At 46.3% G+C, this 14328-nt stretch overlaps 1 protein-coding gene across 3 annotated transcripts in view; it reads left to right on the plus strand.

Moving 5' to 3' along the window:
• Positions 1 to 8719: 8719 nt before the first annotated feature.
• Positions 8720 to 14328, plus strand: part of KIF3B (kinesin family member 3B) — a 58101-nt gene continuing 52492 nt past the window's right edge. For 2 of the 3 annotated variants that reach the window (XM_065522979.1, XM_045362732.2), the window contains exon 1: positions 8720 to 8826. The gene's annotated coding sequence lies outside the window, so the exon portion shown is untranslated. Of the gene's footprint in view, positions 8827 to 9889; positions 9960 to 14328 lie in introns of all 3 variants that reach the window. The other variant, XM_045362733.2, reaches the window with a different exon arrangement.

Consider the following 14328-nt stretch of genomic DNA (forward strand, 5'->3'; position numbering starts at 1 on the left):
CCCACCTTGGGCCCCCAGGATGCTAGGATTACAAGTATGAATTACGTCGCTTGGTCAAACGTACGTTTTTAAATAAGTGTGCCGCGGGCAGTGCACCAGCCACTGTGCTAAGCACAGATGATACAAATAAGTAACATAAAACCCGGTCCTGGGACCTACTGGGGTAGTCTTGGTCTGTCAAGGGATTTTATGACCTCCTCCTGGCTCTAAGACTTTAATATCACTGTTTTCTTGGCCAGGCACGGTGGCTCACGCCTGTAATCCCAGCATTTTGGGAGGCCAAGGCAGGTGGATCATTTGAGGTCAAGGAGTTCGAGACCAGGCTGACCACGATGGTGAAACCCTGTCTCTACTAAAAATATATTTAAAAAATTAGCTGTCCATGATGGCACATGCCTGTAATCTCAGCTACTCGGGAGGCTGGGGCAGGAGAATGGCTTGAACTCGGGAGACAGAGGTTGCAGTGAGCCGACACCGCACCATTACACTCCAGCCTTGGCTACAGAGCAAGACTGTCTCAAAAAAAAAAAAAAAAAAAAAAAAAAAAAAAGTACTGTTTTCTTTATCTCAGTGTTACTATGTATGGGCCTTACAGCTGGGAAAGCATTTCACACCCATTCCCTGGGTGAACCCTCACAGCAACCCTGAGGGAAGCAGGCAGGGAAACGAGGTCCTAAGGGTGAACTCACTTGCCCAAGGTCACACAGCCAGTTAAGTGCCTGAGGAGGAAGCAATTAGCAGCCAACTCCTGTCTGGCTTTCTTCAGAAAACATCAAAGATGTGAATTTAGAAGCCATTAGTTTGATCCTCAGCTCTTAGAGCCTCCCTCAGGTCCCAGAGTTCCATCCATTCTGAACCTGGGCACTCCGCCAAGTGAGACGCAGCAAGCACAGCTCAGGTGTTGGCTTTAGTCCAAGCCCCGCATCTTGTTTCTTCCTGAAAGGGGCGCTGGGATGCCACCTCCTTGCATTCTAATAAATAATTCCTTTTGCAGTCTTTTTATACAACCCCTCTTCAGCCCTCCTCCCCAAATGGTATTAAATTTCCAGGAAGACTGAACTCTCTCACCAGCACGACTTCTCACGTTTACAATGATTGCTTTGCTGGAGGACACCATGACCCTACTGATAAAGAAAGGAAAGACAGCCACCATTCATGGAGAACCTACTAAGTGCCAGGCATTGTCCCACAGTGTATCTTTTTTTCTTTTCTTTCTTTTTTTTTTTTTTTTTTTTTTTGAGACAGAATCTTGCTCTGTTGCCCAGGCTGGAGTGCAGTGCTATGATCTCAGCTCACTGCAGCCTCAACTTCTTGGGCTCAAGCAATCCTCCCATATCAACCTCCTGAGTAGCTGGGACTACAAGTGTGCACCACCATGGCCAGCTAATTTTTGTATTTTTTGTAGACACGGGGTTTTGCCATGTTGCCCAGGCTGATCTTAAACTGCTAAGCTTAAGCAGTCCACCCACCTTGGCCTCCCTAAGTGCTGGGATTACAGGCGTGAGTCACTGTGCCCAGCCCCAGACCATATTTTAGTTAATCCTCACAACAAACCTAAGCAGTTGCATTTCTAGCTCCACTTTGCACATGAGAAATGTGAGTCCCAGAGACGTCAAGTCATGTGCCCTGGGTCACTCAGCTAACACATAAGGAATGGAGCTGGGATTCAAACTTTAAACCGTCTGGACCCCACAGTCCATGCTTGTCATTTTCATAGTGCAGAGATGCATTGTCCAGTATGGTAACCACTAGCTGTGTGTGACCGCTTAGGCATAAATTAATTAAAATTAAATAAATACAATTCAGTTTTTCAGTAGCTCTAGACTTATTTCAAGTGCTCAGTAGCCACATGTGACTGTTGGCTGCCTTATTGGACAGCACAGATATAGAACATGTCCACCACGGTGGAAAGATCTGTTGGTCAGTGCTGCTCTCGAATGTGAGAGAAGAAAGAAAACATCATGATTTTACCCTTGCATGGGGAGCCAGGCCATCTGCCACTTGTCAGCTTTGTAGGGAGTCCATTGGAAGTTATTTCTCCTGGATGAGATCATAATAAAACCATCCATGAGGCCGGGCGCGGTGGCTCACGCCTGTAATCCCAGCACTTTGGGAGGCTGAGGTGGGCAGATCACGAGGTCAGGAGATTGAGACCATCCTGGCTAACACGGTGAAACCCCGTCTCCACTAAAAAATACACGAAAAATTAGCCGGGCGTGGTGGCGGGCACCTGTTGTCCCAGCTACTCGGGAGGCTGAGGCAGGAGAATGGCATGAACCTGGGAGGCGGAGCTTGCAGTGAGCCACGATCGCATCACTGCACTCCAGCCTGGGTGACAGAGCAAGACCCTGTCAAAAAAAAAAAAAAAAAAAATTCCTTGGGTTTCTGGGCTATGTTTTACCTTTCTCCTGGTTTGGACTCCATTCAGCCTTACCCATGATAGATGCAAGCATGTCCTTTCCCACACTCCTCTGCTGCCACCCAATCGCCAGGTATATGGTGCCTTTCTCTGTCATACAGAATTTGGGTTCTCTTAGCCACTAAAATGGCATCCTCACAGGATAACTCAGATGGGGACTGAGCAAAGTTTCATAACACAGTGGGCTTAATTCCAGCTGGGTGGTCCCTGGGTGACATGCCTGCCACTGGAAGAGGGTCCTCACTAAGTGATGTTGAGGAGGAGGGCTAATGGAGCTTCTTGCCAAAGGGGATGTCTGGTTATAAAGGGATTCTTCCCCCCCCGCTTAACAACAGAACCCCCTCCTTATGTCTGGGGACTCTTTACTTTGTGAATCAAAGGCAGTCTTCCTCCTACCATAGAAGCCAAAAGGTCAGATGTTTGTCTTTACAGCTTCTACTGCAGGTAAGAGATGGGCATGTGATCAAGGAGTGACCAATTAGGGCTTGGGTTACAGAAGTCAAGACTGGGGAATCCTTATGGAGAGGGAGGGTGAGAATGGTCTTGAGACAGTGCCCATGGCCAGGTGACCATGGTGAAAGCAGGGCAACCAGTGTTCTCACCAGACAGGTCTAGTAGTACGTGGTCCCGTGTGGCCTTGCCTTCCTTATTCCTGGCCACTTCTAGAAACTTCTTGGTGATTTTGTGGCCTTCCTGTTACCCTGCTAATAAATTCCTTTTCTGCTACCATCAGAATTGGTTTCTACTACTGACACAATGGTGCTCGCTGGAATTACACCACATCATTTGTAGGTTGGAGTTTGCTCTGGGGGAGGTAGGAAGGCAGGTCTCTGCTCTGGTCCATGTGATCTCTCCAGATCAGGACCCTTTTTTCCAGCCCCACTGGCCTCCTCTCTCTTGTTGCATCCTCATCATCTCTCCCCTTCATTGAACTGAGCAAATTTCCAGAATTGAGAGGTTTGGAAGCCCTGCTCTGACTTTTCAAAACTTCTTTCATTCCCTGAGTCTCCTCCCCAAGATTCTGGAGCTCAGAAAGTCCTTTCTCTATTTTTCAATTGAAATAACTTCCTCTGAGCAGTAAACACTTCACAGTCCAGGTTAGATGGAAAAGAGGACACAGTATGGAAAGGAAATGCTAGGAGTAGAAACATACTGGTAACATAGAAGTTACCCCATCATACTAGGGTGACCAGTCATCTTAGTTTGCCTGGACTAAGGAGTTTCTTGGGACATGGAACTTTTGGTGCTAAAACAGGGACAGACCTGTACAAACTAGAACAAGTTAGTCACCCTACACTGTACAGCTACAACTACTAATCCCATTCTAATACACAGCTTTATTCAGCTTGCCAAGGACAGAATCATCAACAATGCTTTACCAAAGTTCTTTTTTCTGCCAGGTGCAGTGAGTGGGTCATGCCTGTAATCCCAGCACTTTGGGAGGCTGAGGCAGGCGGATCACTTGAGGCCAGGAATTCAAGACCAGCCTGGCCAACATGGCAAAACCCTGCCTCTACTAAAAAATACAAAAATAAGGCAGGTATGGTGGTACATGTCTGTAATCCCAGCTACTCAGGAGGCTGAGGCATGAGAATCACCTGAACCCGGAGGTAGAGATTGCAGTGAGCTGAGATTGTGCCATGGCACTCCAACTTTAAAAAAAGAGTTGTTTTAATTTTCATTTCTTTAATATGAGTAAGCATACGTATCTTTCCTTTTCCTGTGTTTAAAAGCAATATTTTCTATTCCTTTTCTCTGAACTATCTGTTCATACCTTTTACCTACCTATTTTAAAAAAACCTACCTATTTTTAAAAAATGTGCAATTTTGTTACACGCATAGAATGTGTAATGATACAGTCAGGGTATTTAGGTTATCTATCACCCAAGTATTTATCATTTCTACGTGTTGGGTACATTTCAGGTTTTCTAGCTATTTTGAAGAACACAATACATTGTCGTTAAATAGCAGTAAAGACATCCAGTTAAACATAGTGGATTGATGACATGTATTTATTTTTTTCTCCCTCGAAACCCACCTATATGGCAATAAGGAATAAAAAAAAATGTATTAACCCAGAACATTAATAGGAATGAAAAGGAGACATGAGTGGCTCAGGAATTTCAGCAAGTTTTTGGAAAACAGAGACAGAAGGGGAAGTAGTAACTGACTTACTAGGGGAAGGAAGTTATGACCCAAATGTCTGCAGGGAATATTGATTTGATGACTAAAAGGTGAACCCAGATTCTTTCATAGAAGAGATAGACACTAAAAATAAAGATATGATGGAAATCTCCCACAGAGTAGAACAAAAGAGCCAAAAAGACGGACAATAAGAGAAAAACAGAGAAAATTAGAAACTCAGTTTGGAAAGTATAACTTCTGACTAAGAGAAATTCCAGAAAGAGAAAAAAAATGGAGGGGAAAGCCAAGTCTGGTGGCTCATTCCTGTGATCCCTACACTTTGGGAGGTGGAGGCAGGGGGATTGCTTGAGCCCAGGAGTTGGAGACCAGCTGGGCAACACAGTGAGACCCCATTTCTACAAAAAATAGAAAAATTTGCCAGGCGCGGTGGCTCAAGCCTGTAATCCCAGCACTTTGGGAGGCCGAGACGGGCGGATCACGAGGTCAGGAGATCGAGACCATCCTGGCTAACACGGTGAAACCCCGTCTCTACTAAAAAATACAAAAAACTAGCCAGGCGAGGTGGCGGGTGCCTGTAGTCCCAGCTACTCAGGAGGCTAAGGCAGGAGAATGGCGTGAACCAGGGAGGCGGAGCTTGCAGTGAGCTGAGATCCAGCCATTGCACTCCAGCCTGGGCAACAGAGCGAGACTCTGTCTCAAAAAAAAAAAAAAAAAAGAAAAGAAAAGAAAAATTACTCAGGTGTGGTGGTATGCACCTGTAGTCCCAGCTACTCGGGAGGCTGAGGTAGCAGGATCACTTGAGGCTGCACTGAGCCATGATCATACCACTGCATTCCAGCCTGTGCAACATAGCAAAACACTGTTTCAGGGGGGAAAAAAATAGGAGGGGAGAAAATTATCAAAGAAATAATACAAGAAAATTTCCTAGATTAGAGGGATACAAGTCTCCAGATTGAAAAGGCCCAGCTAACACAAGTGAGGAAAAGCCTTACTGAGGGGAATCATCATCAAATACAACATTATGGATAAAGATGATAGCCTAAAGGTTTTCAAAGATTAAAAAAAGAACAAGACACGTACACAAAAGAACAAGACAACAGGATTAAGAATGGCATTAGACGTCTTAAATCTGGGTACTAGAAACAATAATGCAATGCTTTAGAAATTCTGAGATAAAATAATTTTCTGCCTAGATTTCTTTTATCTCTCTCTCTCTCTCTCTTTTTTTTTTTTTTTTTTTTTGAGATGGAGGCTCCCTCTGTCACCCAGGCTGGAGTGCAGTGGTGCGATCTTGGCTTACTGCAACCTCTGCCTCCTGGGTTCAAGCGATTCTCCTGCCTCAGCCTCCCCGAGGAACTGGGACTACAGGCGTGCACCACCATGCCCAGCTATTTTTTTTTTTGCATTTTTAGTAGAGATGAGGTTTCACCATGTTGGCCAGCCTGGTCTCAAACTCTTGACCTCAGGTGATCTGCCTGCCTCGACCTCCCAAAGTGCTGGGATTACAGGAGTGAGCCACGGTGTCTGGCCTTCAGCCTATATTTCCTTTTTTTTTTTTTTTTTTTTTTGAGACAGAGTCTGGCTCTGCCGCCCAGGCTGGAGTGCAGTGGCCGGATCTCAGCTCACTGCAAGCTCCGCCTCCCGGGTTCACGCCATTCTCCTGCCTCAGCCTCCCGAGTAGTTGGGACTACAGGCGCCCGCCACCGCGCCCGGCTAGTTTTTTGTATTTTTTAGCAGAGACGGGGTTTCACCGTGTTAGCCAGGATGGTCTCGATCTCCTGACCTCGTGATCCGCCCGTCTCGGCCTCCCAAAGTGCTGGGATTACAGGCTTGAGCCACCGCGCCCGGCCTATATTTCTATACCCTGCTAAACTATTAATCAAGTGTGAAAACAGTATAAAGGCATATTTAGACATACAAGGACTAAATATATTTGCTTCTTTGCAACCTTTCTCAGGAATCTACAGAAAGATGTGCTGCACAGAGATGACATAGTAAATCCACAATCCAGAAGTTTGAGACACAAGGTCCAGGGCACAGGGAATCCCAACCAGGAGTAGGATGTAGGAAAGTCCAGTATGACAGCTGTGCATTAGGTCTGGAGAGCACTGGTCCGGACCAGAGCTGAAGTCTTCAGGAGAAAAAAACAAAAGAGAACTCATGAACTTTTTTTTTTTTTTTAAGTTATTGTTTTTGTGAGATGGAGTTTCACTCTTGTTGCCCAAGCTGGAGTGTAATGGGGTCATTTTGGGTCACTGCAGCCTCCACCTCCTAGGTTCAAACAATTCTCCTGCCTCAGCCTCCCATGTAGTGGGGATTACAGGCGCCTGCCACCACGCCTGGCTAATTTTTTTATTTTTAGTAGAGACGTGGTTTCTCCATGTTGGCCAGGTTGGTCTTGAACTCCTGACCTCAGGGTGATCTGCCTGCCTCAGCCTCCCAAAGTGCTGGGATTACAGGCATGAGACACCACGCCCAGCTGAATTATTTGTTATGTTACACATCTGAAAAAAATCACTCCTGGTTATTTGTCTAATTTATTAACCACATAGGAAAAAATTAACAATACCTGCAAAGAAAGCTAATGAAAGTGGGGAAAAAATGAGGCAATTATTAGCCTCAGGAAATACCAAAAGAGGCTGGGTGCAGTGTCTTTTGGTATTTCCTTTATTATTTTATTTAAAAATAAACTTCTTCACTTTAGAGAAAGTGTAAATCAAATTATGTGGGAGTTTTAATGGGCCAGGCCTGAGAATGGCACACATCACATTTAATTGGCCAGAACCTGGTCTGAACTGTAAGGAAGGCTGGGAAATACTGTCTAGCTCTGTGTCCAGCAGCAAGAAGAAATAACGTTTTTGAGAGGAAGTAGCAATATCTGCCACAACAGGCAAAAAAGTAGGGGTGGGCAGGTGAAGAAGAGCATCTCAGCTATTCATTTATTCAAGGAGCAACACATATTTATTGAGTACCTACTATTGACTAAGCTTGGTTCCAGGCTTGGTGGATACAAGAGTGAACAAATAAAAGACTGCTCTTATGCAGTTTCTATTTAGTGGGGAACAGCAGGTGTAAATTCCATGGGGGATGGAACCTGCCCTTCTAGGCCAGTGTGGCTGGAATAGAGTTTTAACAATTTTTGCAGGAAGTAATAAGGACTTCACATTTGATTCTAAGAGCAATGAGGCTCTATTAAATCGAGTATTAACCAGGAAGTGGCATGATCTGTTGTATTTATTTATTTATTTATTTATTTTAATGTTTTATATTTGAGGCAGAGTTCTGCTCTTGTTGCCCAGGCTGGAGTGCAGTGGCGCCATCTCTCTCACTGCAACCTCCGCCTCCCGGGTTCAAGCGATTCTCCTGCCTCAGCCTCCTGAGTAGCTGGGACTACAGGCATATGCCACCACACCTGGCTAATTTTTTTTAAATTTTTATTAGAGAGGAGGTTTCGCCATGTTGACCAGGCTGGTCTCGAACTCTTGACCTAAGGTGATTCACCTGCCTCGGCCTCCCAAAGTGCTGGGATTACAGGCGTGAGTCACTGCACCTGGCCGCATGATTTGTTTTAAATAATTACTCTGGCCACCTTATGGAAAATGAATTGTCCGGGCAGAGCTGGACGAAAGAATGGAAACAGAGAGAGAGACCAGATATTTCAGGCAGGCTAGAGATGAGCGTGGTCTGGCCTTGCCTGGTGCGGTTGTGAGTGATTAGATTGGGTGAAGTACAAGAAAGATACAACAAGGATGCCTGTAGGTGTTTGTATTGAGTCACTGGGGGCACCCTAAGTGGGAGTTATCTCGGTAGGACTTTGAGACACCAGTCAGATAATGGATGTGAAAGCTTTTAGGAAAGGTTGAATGGCGGCTGAAATAGCGTATGTTCCATTTTACAGATGGGAAACTGAGGCACGAGATACCAGAGGATGGAGTTAGGCCACGTTGTGCGCCACTCTACCCGCTTAGGTGGGTGAGGAGATGAAGGTGTGTTGGGCCCCGCTAAGCTCCAGCACCGAGCTGAGCCCCGCCCGGACCCCGCCAGCTGGCTTTCCCTGTCCGTTGCTCGTGTGCCAATAAAGTTATTGAAATTGACACTGGTTGCTAAGGAAGTGGGTCGCTGAGCCAGGTTGCTAAGGAAGTGAGCGGCCACTGTCTCTCCCCATCCGGGGCAGCGGGGAATGGCTGAGCCAGGGGTTCGCCGCCCCCGCCGCCGCCGCCGCCGCCGCCGCCGCCGCCGCCCGCTTTCGGCTCGGGCCGCAGGTGAGTCGGAGGGGCCGGGCGCCCGCCGAGCAGGGCTTATCCTGTGGCCGCCTGGGATTTTCCCTGCGACCCGCGCCCGCGCCTCCGCCTGGCTTTGCTGTCCCGCGAGCCGGAGCATCCTCTGCCCTGCCTCTCGGGCATCCTCTGGTCGTCCGGACGGCCTTGCCCCTCCTTCCCCGGGCGAGGTCGCGGCCCGACCCCCAGACACGGCCACCCTGGGTCGCAACCCACCTGGGGGCCCTGGAGCGGTGGTCAGGGCCCCAGTTTGGGACGAGGGCGGGGAAGCGAGAGCCTGGGGTCCGAACCACTGCGCTGTCCCGGGTTTGCTGTGTGACCTTGGGCAAGTCTTTTCCCCTCGCTGGCCTTAATTGACCTGTTTATTCAAAGGGGTGCTAACACTTGCTGCTCTGAGTGGTTAAGGTGATGAGACGTGTGTGTGAAAGTGCCCCAAATGGGGAGAGGGAGAATTTTTAGGGCACCCTAGCATGGGAGACCAAGAGGGCAGTTTGAAGTCTGAGTGAGTTAGAGACGTGGCATTTCCACTTAGTAATTGTGTGGCCCTGGGCAAGTTAATTTCTTTGAGTCTAGTTTTTCTTATCTGTGAAACGGTATAATAGACTACTGTGGAAATCAACGAGACTGGGTATGTCAAGTAGCTTGGCACATAGTAAGTGCTCAACTAGCTATTATGAGGCGTCTAGGGGAGGAGGGCAAGACTCCCAGGAGGAGATGACTTTGGGACAGGTAAGGTGTAGGTGTGTAGAGTGCCAGCCCATATGGGTAGTCCTACTGCAATGCCAACTCCCAACCCCAGTTTTACTTCTCCATTCTGCTCAGAGCAAGGGAGGTAGTGGACTTCTACAAGTAGTCCAAACTCTTTGAGGTCAATCCTTTGTAGATAGCTGGGGTCATGGTCTCATTTTCTACTTGGGCTTCGTTGATCCTTCCAGAAGAAAAAAGGCATCTTTGTGTCCTTTGGGAAGTGCTTACAGCAGTAATAACTACAAGCATATGATTAAGAAGCACTTTACCAGGCATATTGTTTCATTTAATCCTTACGTAGACTTTGCCAGGTACCTGGTGATACCATCCTCATTTTGCCAATAAGGAAACTGAGCTTCAGAAAAGCGAAGGTAAGGACCTGGTTAAGAATCTTTTTTTCTTTTCTTTTTTTTTTTTTGAGATAGAGTCTCAGTCTGTTGCCCAGGCTGGAGTGCAGTGGCACGATCTCAGCTCACTGCAACCTCCTCCTGGGTTCAAACGATTATTCTGCCTCGGCCTCCCGAGTAGCTGGGACTACAGATGTTCACCACCTTGCCCACTAATTTTTGTAGTTTTAGTAGAGACAAGGTTTTGCCATGTTGGCCAGGCTGGTCTCGAACTCCTGGCCTCAAGTGATACGCTTGCCTCAGCCTCCCAAAGTGCTGGGATTATATGCATGAGCCACCACACCCAGCCATTGCCTAAGAATTTTGTATCTATTGAGTGATGGAAGTGGAGGTGTTTCTAGGTAAATCCTGTATTTTATCCCCCATTCACTGTTGCCTCTGATTTTGCAACAGTTGCTATTATAAGGCCACAGGGGTATTCTTTTTTCTTTTGTTACTTTTAACTGACTGGAAGCTAAAAGGCAAGGAAACAAGATCTCAGGTAAAGCTTTATTTAAAGAGATACCATCCAAAGTGAGGATCTCAGAAAAGAGTTGGAATCTTTTTTTTTTTTTTTTTTTTTTGAGGTGGAGTTTTGCTGTTGTTGCCCAGGCGGGAGTGCAATGGCGCCATCTCGGCTCGCTGCAACCTCTGCCTCCCTGGTTCAAGCAATTCTCCTGCCTCAGCCTCCCAAGTAGCTGGGATTACAGGCATGTGCCACCACGCCCGGCTAATTTTGTATTTTTAGTAGAGACGGGGTTTCTCCACGCTGGTCAGACTGGTCTCAAACTCCTGACCTCAGGTGATTGCCTGTCTTGGCCTCCTAAAGTACTGGGATTACAGGCGTGAGCCACCGCGCCCAACCTGAGAGTTGGAATCTTTAAAAAAGGGCTTCTCTGTCCCTCATTCTCTCCTTGTTAAAATGAGGGGACTAGGCTAGATTATACTGAAGGCCCTTTCAGTGCTGTTTTGCAGTTGTGGTTAAAAGCCTGCAATCAGACTACCTGGGCTAAAATCTTGACTCTGCTACTTCCAAGCTGTGCGCTACTGAGCAAAGAGGTGCTACTTTACCTCTGAAATGATGGTCAATACCTCTGAAATGATGAGATGACTTTTTGGTAACGGGTCCTGTGAGGAAGAATTATTCGTAGTTCATTTTGAACCCCTTGGTGGTGTAGTTCCCTCATCTGTGAAATGGGGATAGTAATAGTACGTATCATGCATGTCTGTTCTGAGGATTTATTTGAACTTAATATATGTAAAGTGCCCAGCATATTTGATAAACATTAGCTATTGTTATTTGGGCTTAATGTGGTACTTGTACTGTATTTTCCATTTATGGCTGGTGAATGATTAAATTAAAGTATGTGATAATACCAGGTCTGTCAACCATAATGTCATTGCAAGCATGAAACAGTAGCCATCATGGCATTATATAAATGTTGATATTTTTATATGGTTGCCCCAGGAACCTGTAATCCTGTGCCACGATGGGTTGCAAAGAAAGGTGAAAGCTGGCTGGGCGTGGTGACTCATGCCTGTAATCCCAGCACTTTGGGAGGCCGAGGTGGGCGGATCACGAGGTCAGGAGATGGAGACCATCTGGCTAACACGGTGAAACCCCATCTCTACTAAAAAAAAAAAAATACAAAAAATTAGCTGGGCATGGTGGCGGGCCCCTGTAGTCCCAGTTACTCGGGAGGCTGAGGCAGGAGAATGGCGTGAACCCAGGAGGCGGAGCTTTCAGTGTAGCCGAGATCATGCCATTGCACTCCAGCCTGGGCAACAGAGCAAGACTGTGTCTCAAAAAGAAAAAGAAAAAGAAAAAGAAAGGTGAAAGCTGATGGTTTGGTAGCTCAACACCCAATTCAGTAAATATTTGCTAAATCCGCTTATGCTAGGTACATGGAGGATGTGGAGATCAATCCCATCTCCATATCCTTCAAGGAACTCAGAGCTTAATTTGCAAATTACTGCATTTGACGTCTTTAAATGAATTCATATCTTATGTTTGCCCTGGCTGCAGAGTAAAGCCACTGATTCTAATCTGTTTTGTTGTGTCCCTAGACTTCTGTTAGGTGCCTGGATTAGAAACCTCAGATTGCTTCCTAAGCCTTTTCATCCACTAATTTGCAAGTCCCTCCTCTTATGTAACAAAGAGTAACAATACTTGACAATAACAATATGGTGCCTAATGGCTTACACAAATGCTTACACTTGCTCACTCATGCTTTTACTCATTTAATCTTATCTGTGTCCCTTCAAGGAAGGTAAGGTGCAGATGAGGATCTCTGTTTTATAGTCGAGGAATCTGAAGAGAAGCCAAGAAGCCATGATGCTATTGAGTGGCCCATTTCACGTTGAAATCCAGTCTTCTGACTTCAAATTCAGTGTATTTACCACTGTCCTCCCCAGATTGTATTTATTTAGCATTTCCTGAGCACCTAGAATGTGTCAATTCTGTTTTAGCCTGGAGATATCATGGTAGAAAGGTACATGAGTTCCTTGCTCTCATGCAGCTTATATTCTACTGGCAGCAAACAGAAATATACACCAATAAATGAACAAGGGAATTTGGATAAGGAATAAGTGCTGGGGTGAAATCCCATCTCTATTAAAAATACAAAACTTAGCTGGGTGTGGTGGCACGTGCCTGTAGTCCCAGCTATTCAGGAGGCTGAGGCACAAGAATTGCTTGAACCCGGGAAGCAGAGGCTGCAGTGAGCTGAGATTGCGCCATTGCACTCCAGCCTGGGCAACAGAGTGAGACTCTGTTTCAAAAAAAAAAAAAAAAAAAAAAAAAAAAGGAAAGAAAAAAGGCCTTGCTAGGGTGGTGACATTTTTGCTGAGATTTGCTCCCAGGGAGGGGCCAGCCATTTGAAGATATGTCAGAAGGAAGAGCAAGGGTAAAGGCTGTGAGGTGGCAACAAGCTTGGTAAGTTCCAGAAACTGCAAGAAGGCTTATAATGGCTGGGACAGGTGAGTCGAAGGCAGAGTGGGGAGGTGGATGGATGTAGGGGATGGGAGTGGTGGGGAGCACTCAGATCATGCAGGGCCTTGTCTGCTAGAGTAAGGAGTTGGGATTTTGTTCTAAAAGCTGTAGAAATCTTTGGAGGTTCTGGAGAAGGGGAGTGGCATGATTTATTTTCATTTTTTTAAAAAATCACTCTGGCCTCTTTGTGGCAGTGAATTTTAGAGGGCATAGGAGTGGCAGCCAGGAGGCTAGTTAGGAGGTTAGGTGAGAGAAGATAGTGGCCTTCTAGATTGGTGGCAATGGAGATGGTAAGAGGACGGATTGGGGATGTGTTTCGGAGGTAAAACCAGCAGGATGGTGGGGTGACGGTGAGAGAATAAGGATGACTCCTGGGTTTTTGGCCTGAGCAATTAAGTAGATGTTAGAGATGCCATCTGCCTCTGAAATGATGAGAGGACTTTTTGGTAAGGGGCCCTATGAGGAAGAATTATTCATAGTTTATTTTGAACCCCTTAGAGGAGAGGCACAAGGTATACACATCATACTTTATAGTCTATGGGAAGGAAATCCCCAGATTATGCTGAGAGAAGCTAGTCAGGTACAACTGATTGCAGCTTGAAGTTCCTACTGTGAACCAAAAAAAGTCCTGCTGCTTTTCTACAGTCTGGCTCTTTGCCAGCCTGTGGAGCGGCAGGTGTGGGCTTTGCCAGGGCAGTACCCATCTGTCTTTCTGTCTTGTGCTGTTGGCATTGCAGTGCTGACTCGGGATCTTGGCTGAGGGAGCCTGGCCAGCGTTCAAAGAGGGAGCAGAATCACTAGTGAAGTTCATTCGGTGCCCCAAATGGCCACACTCTCCCTGCCAGGTTCTTTCCTGGCCACCAAGTGACAGTTCTAAAGTTTTAGAGCTTTTGACTTGAGAATCCCTGGAAAACCTATTGTATTCTACCAGAATTCCTAGAGGATTCTTGAATCTCTTCTGAGCAAGGGAATTCGAGCTTCATTGTTACACATTCCAGTAACTGTACTTGTAAATCTGGGCATTACAGGGTTGTATATTCAGCATTGTGAATAGTAAGACTAATAGTCTTATCACTGCCACTTGTTTATTTAATTAAATTTAATAAATTTATTCATTTTGGAGACAGGGACTCCCTCTGTCACCCAGGTTGGAATGCAGCAGTGTGATCCTGGCTCCCCAACAGCCTTGAATTCCTGGGTTCAAGTGATCCTTCTAGCTTAGCCTCCTGAGTGGCTGGGACTGCAGGCATATACTGTCATGCCTGGCTAATTTTTAAAAAGTGTTTTTGGGCCGGGCGTGGTGGCTCACACCTGTAATCTCAGCAGTTTGGGAGGCTGAGGCGGGCAGATCACGAGGTCAAG

The sequence above is a fragment of the Macaca fascicularis genome, chromosome 10, assembly GCF_037993035.2.
Source record: "Macaca fascicularis isolate 582-1 chromosome 10, T2T-MFA8v1.1".
In the NCBI taxonomy this organism is placed as follows: Eukaryota; Metazoa; Chordata; class Mammalia; order Primates; family Cercopithecidae; genus Macaca; species Macaca fascicularis.